The sequence below is a fragment of the Mobula hypostoma genome, chromosome X1 (genome assembly GCF_963921235.1).
Source record: "Mobula hypostoma chromosome X1, sMobHyp1.1, whole genome shotgun sequence".
Lineage (NCBI taxonomy): Eukaryota > Metazoa > Chordata > Chondrichthyes > Myliobatiformes > Myliobatidae > Mobula > Mobula hypostoma.
In genome coordinates, this window is record NC_086128.1 from 39,623,953 (window position 1) to 39,638,159 (window position 14,207).

General features: G+C 41.7%; 1 protein-coding gene across 2 annotated transcripts in view; it reads right to left on the minus strand.

Moving 5' to 3' along the window:
• Positions 1-4,203, minus strand: part of LOC134340611 (MAGUK p55 subfamily member 3-like) — a 78,304-nt gene extending 74,101 nt beyond the window's left edge. For both annotated transcript variants that reach the window (XM_063038054.1, XM_063038053.1), the window contains exon 1: positions 4,103-4,203. The gene's annotated coding sequence lies outside the window, so the exon portion shown is untranslated. The remainder of the gene's footprint in view (positions 1-4,102) is intronic.
• Positions 4,204-14,207: the final 10,004 nt, after the last annotated feature.

Sequence of the window (14,207 nt, forward strand, 5' to 3'; positions counted from 1 at the left end):
TACACAGGTAAGCCCAGCCACGCTCCCACTGGGTGACTCTTGAATTTAAGACCCCTTGAGTTCCTTTTGGAGCATCTCAGCCTCATTTGGCTCAGGAGTTCCAAAGGTGATCATTGCTGGTTGGTACTGGGATAACCTGAGCTTCACAGAGCTAGATTGAGAACCTTGTCTGCCAAGTCCTTAAATTAACTTTCATACTTCTGTCTCCTCTCCCCCATTCCCAACCCCCAGCTGACATAGGTTCCGTCCTCTTTCTCCTCCCAAGGCTCAGGCCTACATCCTCCTGAAGACCCTCATATTAATCCAATCCAGTATTTACATTTCAAAAATCAACTTTATTTGCCATACACTTACATGTATTAGGCATTTGTTGTGATGTGTTGGCGCGACATGCAACAAGAAACATTCAATTATTATAAAGAATAAAGATTATATAAAAATAAATGGAATAAAATGTGCATAACTACAATGAAACCAGTTATGAAAATTGGTTTAAAGTGTTTACAGTGCATTGCAGTGACTGAGGTAATAGAGGGGGGTGGCTAACTGGAATGATTGATCAGATTAACTGCTTGCGGGAAGAAGCTTTCAAGATGGTGTTGAGTTTTTGTGTTTTAATAGCCCTATCCCCTCCTCCACCCACCTACCAACCAGTATCAGCTCCACTGATACATCACCTAACTGGGCATCCTACAAAAGTGTGAACACAGGCAGATTGCCACCAAAACTTCCCAATGATGTTAGTCCACATCATTATCCATTGCTTGTACATACTCATTAAGTGGCAACCAAGTGAGTCAACCTTGGGATTTGATCCATAACAAACTCAACCCTCCTTTTCATTCTCTTGAGAATTACTAAAAGACAGAGGAGTGTCGGCAGAGAACTCGGCTGATGGATTCATGTTTACCGAGGATACAATTAAAACTGAGCATTTGCAAGAGTTTGAGGCTGGCAATAGTCTTGGAGGGCTAAAGTCCATTAGAGAAACAGTGTGTGAGATCATAAAGAGAGTTGAAGTTCAAGCTGTTGTTTGCCTTGGAGATCATATGGAAACTGAGCAAAGGAATGGAGTTTGCTGCAAATTGGGCAATAGTATTTTTTAATTAGCTCAAGTTTATGTAGACTGGAGGTCAATTGGAACTGCTTTGGTCTAGAGATTGAAGACACATTTGGAGCTTCAGTAGCAGTTGAGCTGTGGCAGGTTAAGTTGAATAATAATACAAAAAAAGAAAGGTAACAATCATAAACAGGTGGATATGGCATGGAAGCTGGCAGGTACGAGACTGCACAGCTCAAAGTTTTGACCTAAAGCCCTTATTAATCTGTAAGCCCCTTAAAATAATGGGGGTGAAGGGGGAGCTCACAAGCAATGCCTTGCTGTCTATTACTAAATTTCACCCTCACCTGCTCTCACCTATCACCTGCCCCTTGTACTTCTTCCTGCCCCCCCCATCTTACCCTTCCTTTCCAAGTCCTGATGAATGGTCTTGACTGCAAATGTCAACTGTTTATTACCCTCCATAGATGCTGCCTGACTTGCTGAGTTTCTCCAGCATTTTGTGTGCTTCTCAAGATTTCCAGCATCTGCAGAATCTCTTGGGCTTATTTTCCAGTTTCAGTACAGTGTAAGAAGCTTTTATAAATACTACCTTATAACCCAACATTGTAGATTGTATCATAGAATAGAACACAGAACAGTATGGCACAGGAAGAAGTCCTTTGGCCCACAATATCTGCATGATATATTTCTCTCTCAAGACCATAGACATAGGGGCTGAATTAGACCATTTGACCCTCTTGAGTCTCCTTCACCATCCCATCATGAATGATATATTATCCTGTTCAAGCCCATTCTCCTGCCTTCTCCCCATAACCTTTGATGCCTCCACTGATCAAGAACCTGTCAACCTCTGCTTTAAACATACCCAATGACTTGGCTTCCACAGTCATCTGTGGCAATGAATTTCACAGATTCACCAGCCTCATCTTTGTTCTAAAGGGATGTCCTTCTAATCTGAGGCTGTGCCCTCCGGTCCTAGACTCCCCCACTATAGGAGATATTATCTCCATGTCCACTGTACTTAGGCCTTTCAATATTCAATAAGTTTCAACAAAATTACCCCTCATTTTTCTGAACTCTCTTCATTTCAACTGTTGACCAACAAGGAGAAACGCCCTTCGTCATCATTGAAGTATGAATGTTCCCAATATTGAACAAATTTAACACTTTCAGCAAGGCCTAGGCCACATCAGATATCATAAGATACAGCTGGGAAATAAAATCTGCCCCTGAAAACTAGCTGTCCTGTCCTCCCCAATAATGCTGTGATGCTAATGTTGGATTTTGAACGCAAAGTATCCTATGAATTAAGATACATTGGATTTTGGTTCATTGGGCAATTGACTAGTCAGGGCAGCCACTTACTAGGGACAACTCTTAAAGAAGAAAAACTAATTGAGAAAATTGCTGGGATTCCCATTGTCTATTTGGGCCCCTATACCACTTAATTGGGACAGGAGACTGTTGCTGAACAGGTTCTAACTAGCGTCAGCCACGCGCTCTTGTGTGGTCATTAGATCAAACAGCTTTTAGATAGCATCAGTTCCATATGTTTGTGTTCAAAAAGCAGTGATTCTTCTCATTGGTTGTTGGCGAGAAATAAGCAGTAAGACAATTCCGAACTGTTTTGCTCACTGTGGTTTCAAGCATTCTGGCTTGGAGATGCCAGCAAGAGTGGGGAGTGAAAATGAAACAATTTCTCTGCTTCAACAAGTTAGATACTATGAAGAATTCGAAGGTATCAACAATCATCTTGAATGTTGCAATTAAAATGAAGATTTAAAGGATGCAACTATCAACAGCACTGTATGAAAGCAGTCCTTTATCTGCACTAGGTGTCTGTGCTAATTTTATTCATTACATACATTAGATGAATCTCTCTGTCGATAACTATTAGGAAATAATAGTTTTATAGTACTGTAGTACTATTGGTAGTGTTCTAATTTGTTCTGTATTTCACTGAAACACATTTGTTACTCATTTTGTCTTTTTTATACCTCTTAACCTATTTCTACAAAACTTCAGCTAATTGGGCAGCCGCTTAATTGGGCCAAAATGTACTGGTCCCAATGTGTCCTAACTAACCGGAATCCACTGTATTTAAAAATATTCCCTCCCATCTGGTTTCCAGCCTTAAACCTCTATCCTTGCATTCAAAAGGCTAACAACAGTACTCGTAGAAATGAAATTATACCTGCAGAAACTACACCATTCTCACTATTTGAGACAATCTCAACGTTTCTATATACAAGCTTTTCTTCTGATTTTTAAAATGTAAAAAGTGTAACAAGTTTTAGATGTTGATAGGCACATGGATGTAAGAAACATGGAGGGTTATGGGCTGTGTAGCAGGGAAGGGTTAGATTGATCACGGAAAAGGTTTATATGGGTTAGCACAACATCGTGGGCTAAAGGGCCCGTACTGTGTTGTACTGTTCTATGTTCTAAAACTGACTCCCCACAGCACTGTGCTTGCAGATCGCTTTCCTAAATAAAACATAGTTTTCTTGCAGAGAGTGAGATTTCACAGGAAGGCATTGCAGAACTTTGTAAATCTTGAAAATGAAACATTTTAGTCTTGCTATCTAAACCTTCGAGCAGTAAAATAAGCAGGTACTGTATTTGCCAGAGCAGACCACAAAACATGCAGGCATTTTCTAGGAGAGAGAGCAAAACTGTCATTTGCAGTCCATGGGTACATTTTCAAACTGGGCCCTTTGCCACCTACCAGTTCGATTCTCAGGCTGTTTTCTTTCTGGGATTGCATCATTACTCTGTATTTTAAAACTGAAGACATTAAGACTCCCCCAAGCTGAATTAAAATACTCTCCCCCTCCACCTGAATTTAATGTGTTGCATCACTCATCTCAGCCAAATTGGTTCTGTAAAGATTTAACAGTGCTGCTGCATTATTTAAAACTGTAGCATTTAGGATCAGCTAAATTTAGGAGGAGAAAAAAATACAGGTAGCTAGAATTTTGTCAGCATTCTGCTTTATAAAAATCACCAAAATGCAAAAGGGAGAAAACTGTTACTCACAAGAGCCTGTGGTATTTTCAGCAATAATCAGCCTGAGATTTCAATGAGCTTTGTACATCACACAGTCACAGTAAAGTGAAATAAATCCTCCTGTGTATCTATCCCGGGTAATTAGTGAAATCTCTCTGCTTTCCTATAGGAAGGCATCCTCATCTGAGAGGGCTGGGTCGTGGCCACGAGAACAGCTTACTACGTCACAATCTGACTTGTTATGGCAGGAGCTAATGTAGCATTTCTACTCTGCTGTTTACTGTAACACAGTTTAGCACTTGTGCAGTGTTAACCCTTTGAGGTGCAAAGCACATTATGCAGAGAAGGCTAATTAACTGTTTTAGCACAGGTATGTACCCCCCCCCCACTGCCCCAGTTAGTGTCTTTTGCATTTGAAACCTTGTTGATTAAATAAACATTCTTCATTTTTCTGCTACGTTTAACATTCAATTTGGGCTGGGAGATTGTGAAATTTTGCTTGCAATGATGCACTCTCAATTACAAGTAATTTTCTTGTCTGTTTTCTCCTCTGTTCTTCCTGTTGTTTCCCCCACAGCAGGAGCACTTGGGCAACTGGCTGCTTTGAGTGAAGATCGTTTGCTCAGGAGGAGGGAAGAAGTCATCGTGACCCGATCGAATTTTGCAAACATCTCAGAACACAAGGGAAATCCTGGCTGATTTGTGGTCCCTATTAACAGGGGAAATGTTCTTTCTGCACTGCTGTTCTCGCCCAGGATTAGCCAGATCTTGATATTCAATGGTTTCAATGGCTCCACTTAATATCAGAAAATATATACAATATACAGCCAGAAATTCTTACTCTCCGCAGACATCCACAAAACAAGAAAAACCCCAAAGAATGAATGGCAGAAAAAAATCGTAAGAACCCCAAAGCCCCCTCCCCCCTCCCCCCACATATTCTAGTATAAAGCATCAGCATTCCCACCACCCACCATGCACACAACAGCAAAGCCTCCAAACAGAGATCGTAGTCTGCAGTACATCAAAAACTAACTGTTCACTCCAACATTTTTGACATCCCACAGGCCCCCTCTCTCTCACTAACAATGGAGTGACAGATATCGCTCCTTCCACAGTAAAACGGAAGACAAGCAATCACTGTTTTGATGTTAGTCAGCCTGAAGCATTGCTTTTATTTCGAGTTCCCCGACTTGTGAATTCGCAGCAAACTCTCAGTCATCATCGAGAGAAAGAGGGTGATTGATCAACTAGTGCAGAGGCCTCCAACAGCCACTCTCACTGTCTTGGATGCTCTGGCTCCCTCTATGCATCAGTTTACAACATAGAACCCTTTGCCGAGGCCATCAGGAGGGATGAGGGCATAAGAGGGGTAACGCTGCCTGGCAGTGGAGGGACCCAAGTGAAAACCTCCCTGTACATGGACGACGTCACCGTCTTCTGCTCTGATCCGAGGTCAGTTCGCAGGTTGATTAGCATCTGCGAACAGTTCGAGCTAGCGTCAGGGGCCAGGGTCAACCGCACGAAGAGCGAAGCCATGCTCTTCGGCAACTGGCCCGACCGATCCAGTGTCCCCTTCACCATCAGGTCTGACCACGTGAAGGTGTTGGGGATCTGGTTCAGAGGGGCTGAGGCGTGCAACAGGAACTGGCAGGAGCAGATTGCCAAGGTGAAACAGAAACTGGGACTGTGGGGAGGGCGCTCCCTATCGATAACGGGCAAGAACCTGGTCATCAGGTGTGAGGTGCTCTCAGGGCTGCTGTACTTGGCACAGGTGTGGTCCGTCCCCTGCTCCTACAGCTCGAAAATCATCCGAGCTGTCTTCAGATTCGTCTGGGGATCCAAGATGGAGCGGATGAGACGGACCGTCATGCACAAGTCCCTGGACAACGGGGGCAAGAACGTCCCCAATGTCGCCCTCACCCTGATGGCCAGCTTCGTATGTGGCTGCATCAGGTTGTGTGTAGAACCCAGGTATGTGGGCACCAAGTACCACTATGTGCCCAGGTACTACCTGTCGCCCTGGCTACGAAGGATGGTTCTGGCCCCACTCCCGTGCAACGCCCCAGTCAGCTGGTCGTTGCCGCCATACCTGTCCTACGTAGAAAAGTTCTTCCAGGAGAACGCCTTTGATCACAGGGCCATCAGGCAGTGGTCGGCACGTAGTGTCCTGCAGGCACTGCAGGAGAAGGACGTGATGGACACAGTGGGGTGGTTCCCTGAGCAGACCGTCCAGTTCATCTGGCAAAATGCCTCATCGTCAGATCTCACCAACAGGCACCAAGACCTCGCCTGGCTGGCGGTGAGAGGGGCCCTCCCAGTCAGAGCCCTCCTGTACACCCAGAACGTCGTCTCCGCACCCCACTGCCCATGGGAGGACTGCAATGAGGAGGAGACTGTGACCCACCTCTTTGCACACTGCCAGTTCGCAAAGAGGGTGTGGAGGAGGATGGACGGGTTAGTGTCACGTTTCATCCCCAGCAGCCGCGTAACAGAGGACTCTCTGATCTACGGGCTGTTCCCGGGGACGCACACAGAGACCAACATCCGGTGCTGCTGGCAGATTATCAACTCGGTGAAAGACGCCCTTTGGTCGGCCCGAAACTTGATGATCTTCCAGCACATGGAGATGTCCGTGGGAGAATGCTGCCGACTGGCAAATTCTCGGCTGCAGGAGTACGTGCTGAGGGACGCACTGAAACTTGGTGCAGCCACTGCAAGGGCCCGGTGGGGAAGGACCACGGTATAGGTTTCTCCACACACGGGAGTGTGAGGGGTCGGGTGGTGGGGAGTATACCCCTCAACAATGATGTGGTAAGGTGAACAACTGGAGTGCCATGTGGGTGGCTATAAGTATGGATATGTAGTGACTATAATGGAAATGTATGTAAAGGATGGAAAGTTATTGAATGGTGTATTGTATATAATTATATTTTTGAATAAGGTATATTTTGAAATATATAAAAAAATAAGTTTACAACACAGGCAAGAATTTGTGTCCACAGGGCTGCGCAAGACCGCACCGCGAAGGTGTCTGACTTCAGTCTGAACCTGGACATATCGAAAATGCAGCCGATTGGCGAGCTACAAGAATTGGTACACAACGCAGTTTAAATGCCACTGTAGATCAAAGATCCCAGTAGGACCCCAGCCACCTTGAAAAGGAAAATTGAGACATTAGAAGAAGAGTTTAACTGTTTTGCTGAATGGGCTGGGAGAAGTCGCCCTCTGGCACTATCTACAACTCCACCCCTCCACCTTCTCTCCCCACCCACCACCCTCGACCTCAAAAAAAAACTCATTTGCCCATCTTTTTTCTCTGCCTCTTAAGGACCAGCAAAACTCGTATGTGTTGGACAACAGGTTTAATTTATGAAATTGATACACTGAGTATCTTAAATCATATGAAAACTTCTGTGAATCTGAAATTAAGTTAGAACACACGGATCAGGCCACATAGCACCTTCCTCAGATTTGGCTCCAGGGTCCCCACATTCAGTATTACCCTTCAGCCATCAGGCTCCTGAACCCAAGTGGATGAGTTCATTTACCTCTACCCTGAACTGATTCCACTCACTTTCAAGACCCTACACGAGGGATCATTATTTTTCTTCCCCCCCCACCCCTTCGTCAGAATGCTGCCATCTTGAGAACTTCTCCCATTCTGGAGCCCCAGTTTAAAAAAAACAAACTGGCAGACATAAGAATATCATGGTAGAGTAATGGTCTTCGTCCAAAACATCAACTGTTTATTCCCCTCCATAGATGCTGCCTGCTTTGTTGAGTTCCTCCAGCATTTTGTGTGTTTTATATTGATTGCACATTGAATGTGTTTCTTTGGCTGGAGAGGTTTGGGATTGGCTGAATGTTTTAAAGAAGTTGCAAAATTGCCTTTCATCTTCCTGTTTAATGTTTTTTTTTATGGCATCAGGCACTGGGTCCCAATTTGAAATATTACAAAGAATTAGGTAATTAACACTGAGAAGAATCGTCAGCTTTCTTCTTTGATCTTAACACCTTATTTAATGGAAATTTCAAAATAAAATCAATTGATGGCCTCACTGGGGGAACTACCTTGAAAGAGATGATTATGTGAGGGAACTAAATAAAACTTGAACCACATCTCTCCTATTTAGCACATGTCTACCCTCACCTCATCCTCCCAGCACCTCACTAGGGATAGGGTTCCTCTTGTTCTCACCTACCATCCCATCAGCCTCCGCATCCAGCACCTTCTCAGTTTGGACAGCTCCATAACTGGATGACAGCTCCAGAGATCCAGGTGCATCATATGCCAGTCAAATAGCTTCTGGGCTTCACTGGTCCATATGGTCCCCAAGTCCAATGGTGGTTGCCGCCCATGTAATTACCAACACCTTAACGAGGTCACCACCCCCCCCCGCCCCCGATCATTACCCGGTCCATTCACATTCAAACCTTGTTGGCACATTTAGCCAGAAAGTTAATTTTTTCCAAAGTTGATTTAGTTAGGGACCACCATCAGATGACTATGTGCTCACGGGTCATATCACCTACAGTCCAATGGCCTACGTGAGTGGTTTCACCGCTCCTTAAAGACTGCTCTGAGGGCTTCCTTGACCAATCGTCTCTCACGGGTCTTGGTGGGGCTCAGAACTGCTCCAAAAAGAGGACCTGTGGTCATGCACAGCTAAATTAGTATAAGGGCAGCTATGAAGAGTGCCAGGTGATTTCATTCCTGACGCCATGACCACCTGTTTGGCCTCTCAACAGTATTCCACCCTCCTCAGTAAATTCAATTCCTTTCCACCTATTCCTACCTCCCATCATGGCGTACAGTGCTCTTGGGTTTCTGTTGACCAACATTCTGCCCCGTTTGTTTTTGTCTGCTATGATGCACCCCAGCGTTCCCTTAGGCCCCCATACAATAGTCCGTTCTGTGTTTTGGAACGGGGATAAGACTTTAGTCATCGATAAAAGGGGTAAACCTGAATGTATTTCGGTAGATCATCTTAAACTGGCCCAAGATTTGAGATATTCTGCTGCCAAGTCTTTCCATGTTGGCAAACTCAGCTTTCACGGTTGTCAGCTTTTCTGGGTCCAGTCTACGTGTGCAGGCATGGACTGTTGGGCCAGTTGTGGTGCTCAACCCCATGCTTTGTGACTGTGGTGGAGAACGTGGGCTTGGTGTGGTCTGGGAATTTTCCCAGCAGTCAGATAAACTCACATGTAGTGGTGCATGCGCTTGAGGGAGCCGTTGTAGGGAACTTACTGGGGGAGCAGGGAAATGACCCAAAGTCCTTGAACATCCACAAGCCGGCAGTTCTTAAGATTGGCTAACATTTCCTGGGCACACAGGAAACCTGCACCGAGCAGAGGTCTCGCCACTTTAGCCAGGACAAAGTCCCCATGTGTAACATTGCCCACTGAAGCAGAGCGTCACCCCTTGTGTCCTGTAAGTTTGGATCTTGCTGCATTGGCAGCCTCCAGCGAGGTTTCTTTGCCCTTTACCTTTTTAATCAATAGGCAATGCTGGCAGCACGCTCACTTAAGCACCCATGTCACACAGGATACGTCACCCTGGAAGGGTGCCCGTAATGAACAGTAGGCAACCCTGGTAGCTGGAACCCACGGTGTTCACACACCTTTGATATTCTGATATGCTGGCACTTATTTTTTAAATATAATTTTTATTAAATTTTCAAAAAGATTACATAGAAAGATAATATCTAATCTCCCCCTCCCCTTAACCCTTCCCTCCGATATATACCCCTACCTGGAAGAAAAAGAAAAAGAAAGAAGAACTGCCTGGATATTGGAAAGTTTCCACATGCTCCATGGGATTCAAAATAAATTTAGTATATTTATTTATTACTTTCCCCAAGGGACCAACATCTTTATCATCGGAGCAACTAAATGTGCCATCCTATCTTTTGTAAATATGGGCGCCAAATATTCAAAAATGTGTCATATTTATCTCTTAAATTATAAGTAATTTTTTTTGAGTGGAATACAACTAGAAATTTCATTATTCCAATGATCCATACTTAAATAGGAATCCGATTTCCAAGTAACTGCTATAGCCTTCTTGGCTACTGCCAATGCAATTTTTATAAATTCTTTCTGATATTTATTCAGTTTAAGTTTTGGTTTTATCCCTTCAATATCACCTAATAGAAATAATATAGGGTTATGTGGAAGTTGAGTTCCAGTAATTTGTTCCAATAAAACTCTTAAATTTATCCAAAAAGGTTGAATTTTGGAACAAGACCAAATAGAATGTAAGAAAGTACCAATTTCTTGATTACATCGAAAGCATTGATCAGATAAGTTTGAATTTAATCTATTTATTTTTTGGGGTGTAATATATAATAGGTGTAAAAATTATATTGTACTAATCTAAGTCATATGTTTATTGTATTTGTCATCCTGTCAAGACACAGTCTTGACCAATTTGTTTCATCATTATTAATATACAGATCTGTTTCCCATTTTTGTTTTGACTTGTGGATTCCTTGTTTAATTGTCTGTTTTTGAATCAAATTATACATAAAAGAAATAATTTAAAAAATTTTTCCTTTTTGAATTAAAATTTCAATTTCATTGGGTTTTGGCAAAAACATTGTTTGACCCAGTTTGTCTTTTAAATAAGCCCTTAATTGAAGATAACAAAAGAAAGTGTTATTTGATATTTTATATTTATTCATTAATTGTTCAAATGACATCAATATACCTCGTTCATAACCGTCTCCTATGGATCTAATCCCTTTTTGGTACCAATTATATAAAAATTGATTATCCATTGTAAAAGGAATAAGTCTGTTTTGAATCAAAGGTCTCCTTGCTAATAAAGATTTCTTTATTTCATTATCAACGTTTATCTTATTCCATAGATCAATCAAATGTTTTAATATAGGAGATTCTTTCTTTTCCCGTATCCATTTAGATTCCCATTTATATATAAAATCTTTGGGTGTATTTTCTCCTATCTTATCTAATTCTATTCGAATCCATGCTGGTTTTTGTTCGTCAAAGAAAGAGGCAATAAATCTAAATTGATTTGCTTTATAATAATTCTTAAAGTTTGGAAGTTGTAACCCTCCTAACTCAAATTTCCATGTCAATTTTTCCAATGATATTCTTAACATCTTATCTTTCCAAAGAAATTTTCTCACACATTTATTTAACTCTTAAAAAAATTTCTGTGGCACTTGTATTGGTAATGTTTGAAACAAATACTGTAATCTGGGAAATATATTCATTTTTACAACATTGACTCTACCCACTAATGTTATTGGTAGTATCATCCATTTGTCAAGATCTTCTTGAATTTTTTTCAATAGTGGTAAATAATTAAATTTATACAAATTCTTTACATCATTATCAAGTCTTATACCTAAATACTTTATACCATTTACCGGCCATCTAAATTGGGTTACTAATCGACATTGGCTATAATCTCCTTTAGTAAGAGGAAAAATTTCACTTTTATCCCAATTTATTTTATACCCTGATACTTTCCCATATTCATCCAATCTAGAAGATAATTTATGTAACGAATGCTGTGAGTTTGTTAAATAAATCAAAACATCATCAGCAAATAGATTAATTTTATATTCCTCCTGATTAACTCTAAAACCCTTAATATCGGAATCAATTCTAATTAGTTCTGCTAATGGTTCTATCACCAATACAAATAAAGCAGGTGATAATGGACAACCTTGTCTAGTTGACCTTTTTAACTGGAATGGTGTTGAAATTTGACTATTTGTCACTACTTTAGCATTAGGGTTAGTATTTAAAGTTTTAATCCAGTTTATAAATGGTGTTCCTAACCCATATTTTTCTAATACTTTAAATAAAAAATCCCATTCCAATCTATCAAATGCTTTTTCTGCATCCAAGGCTACTACTATACTCATCTCCTCCCTTTTTTGTGCCAAATGAATTATACTGAGTAGCTGAGTTACATTATCTACTAATTGTCTATTTTTAATAAATCCTGTTTGATCCATATGTATTAATTTTGGTAAATATTTAGATAAACTATTCGATAAAACTTTTGCTATTATTTTATAATCCGTGTTCAACAAAGAATTAGTTCTATATGATGCTGGTGTTAAAGGATCTCTATCTTTTTTTGACAATACTATTACAATCGCTGTTGAGAAAGATTCTGGGAAATTGTGTTTTTTCCGCTTGATGTATTAACTCCATAAAAGGAGAAAATAATAAATCTTTAAACTTTTTATAACATTCAGGTGGAAAACCATCGTCTCCTGGAAATTTATTACTTTGAAGTGATTCTAAAGCTTCTTCAACCTCTTTTAATGTAAAAGGCATATCTAATCCCTTCTGTTCTTCCGAATTCAATTTTGGAAGAGTTACTTGTGATAAAAACCTTTCTATCTCATTAACATCATTTTGTGATTCCGATTGATACAATTCAGAGTAGAAACTTTTGAAGGTTTCATTAATTTCTAAAGGTTTATAAGTAATTTTATTTGCACTTGTTCGAATTGCATTTATCGTTTTGGAAGCCTGTTCTGTTTTCAACTGCCAAGCAAGAATTTTGTGTGCTCTCTCACCTAACTCATAATACCTTTGCTTAGTTCTCATGATTGCTTTTTCCATTCTATATGTCTGAAGCATATTATATTGTAACTTCTTATTGACAAGTTGTCTTTGTTTTTCTTCTGTCGTATGCCTTTGAGATTTTTTCTAATTTTGTAATTTCAGCCAAATTCAAAAAAGCTTCTTGTAAAAATTTTGCATCATTTTCATTTGGTGTATAAATATTCATGTGAGATATGCTGGCACCGTTGAAGCTGCAAGGGGGTTGGCACTTCCTAGTGTTTGTACCAAAGTGAACATGGTAAAAACACAGGCAACACACATCAAAGTTGCTGGTGAACGCAGCAGGCCAGGCAGCATCTGTAGGAAGAGGTGCAGTCGACGTTTCAGGCCGAGACCCTTCGTCAGGACTAACTGAAGGAAGAGTGAGTAAGGGATTTGAAAATTGGAGGGGGAGGGGGAGATCCAAAATGATAGGAGAAGACAGGAGGGGGAGGGATAGAGCCAAGAGCTGGACAGGTGATAGGCAAAAGGGGATACGAGAGGATCATGGGACAGGAGGTCTGGGAAGAAAGACAAGGGGGGGGACCCAGAGGATGGGCAAGAGGTATATTCAGAGGGACAGAGGGAGAAAAAGGAGAGTGAGAGAAAGAATGTGTGCATAAAAATAAGTAACAGATGGGGTACGAGGGGGAGGTGGGGCCTTAGCAGAAGTTAGAGAAGTCGATGTTCATGCCATCAGGTTCACCAGCAACTTTGATGTGTGTTGCTTGAATTTCCAGCATCTGCAGAATTCCTGTTGTTTATGGTAAAAACACAGGCCTGCCATCATCTGTTTCATAGCCGCAGGCATCCTTATGGTGGGGTGTGGGGGGGGGGTGGAGTCTTGCTGACCAGGCTTATTGAGATAGAGAAAGGAGGAGGAATGATGCAAGTGTAGACTATCAGCCATTTTAGCAAGCTCTATATAGGTACATTAGCAAGGATTATATGAACTTGCTCAGGCATTTACTGCATGAAGAGTTATTTAAAAAAAGGGTGGTGATTTCTCAGGAGAGACATCATGTGGTCCATTAGCTCCAAAGGCCTAGCATTGCCGAGACTGGGTAAGGACAGCAACTGTTTGGCACACTCAGACTCCAATAGTCCAAAAGTCTGTAAAAGGTGAGTTTTCAGCGATTGGTATTTATCATGTTCAGCTGGGTGTTTAAGCAGACGCACCACTGTCGTGCACCATGGAGTTGCTGAGTAATACCACCACGTAGTAGAATTTGGTGTCGTCAGTGGAGATCTCTCGCAGAGCGAACTGAGCTTCGGCTGGTATGAACCAAGCGAGAGCATTTTACTTCCAACACTCCGGCAGTTTCAGAGCAACTGCATGGGTTGACAAGTTCAATAACTCCGGAATCTGGAGCATCAGGGTCACCAACGTAGGTTTACACAAATAAAACCACGTGAGACGTTTTATGTTTAATGAAACCCATAACATTTTATGGAACTGCACAGCCTACACAACCCAAGCGCACTACAAATCCTTATGTAGCAACGTCAACACGTCAGACTAGTCCCTTAAAACGAAGCC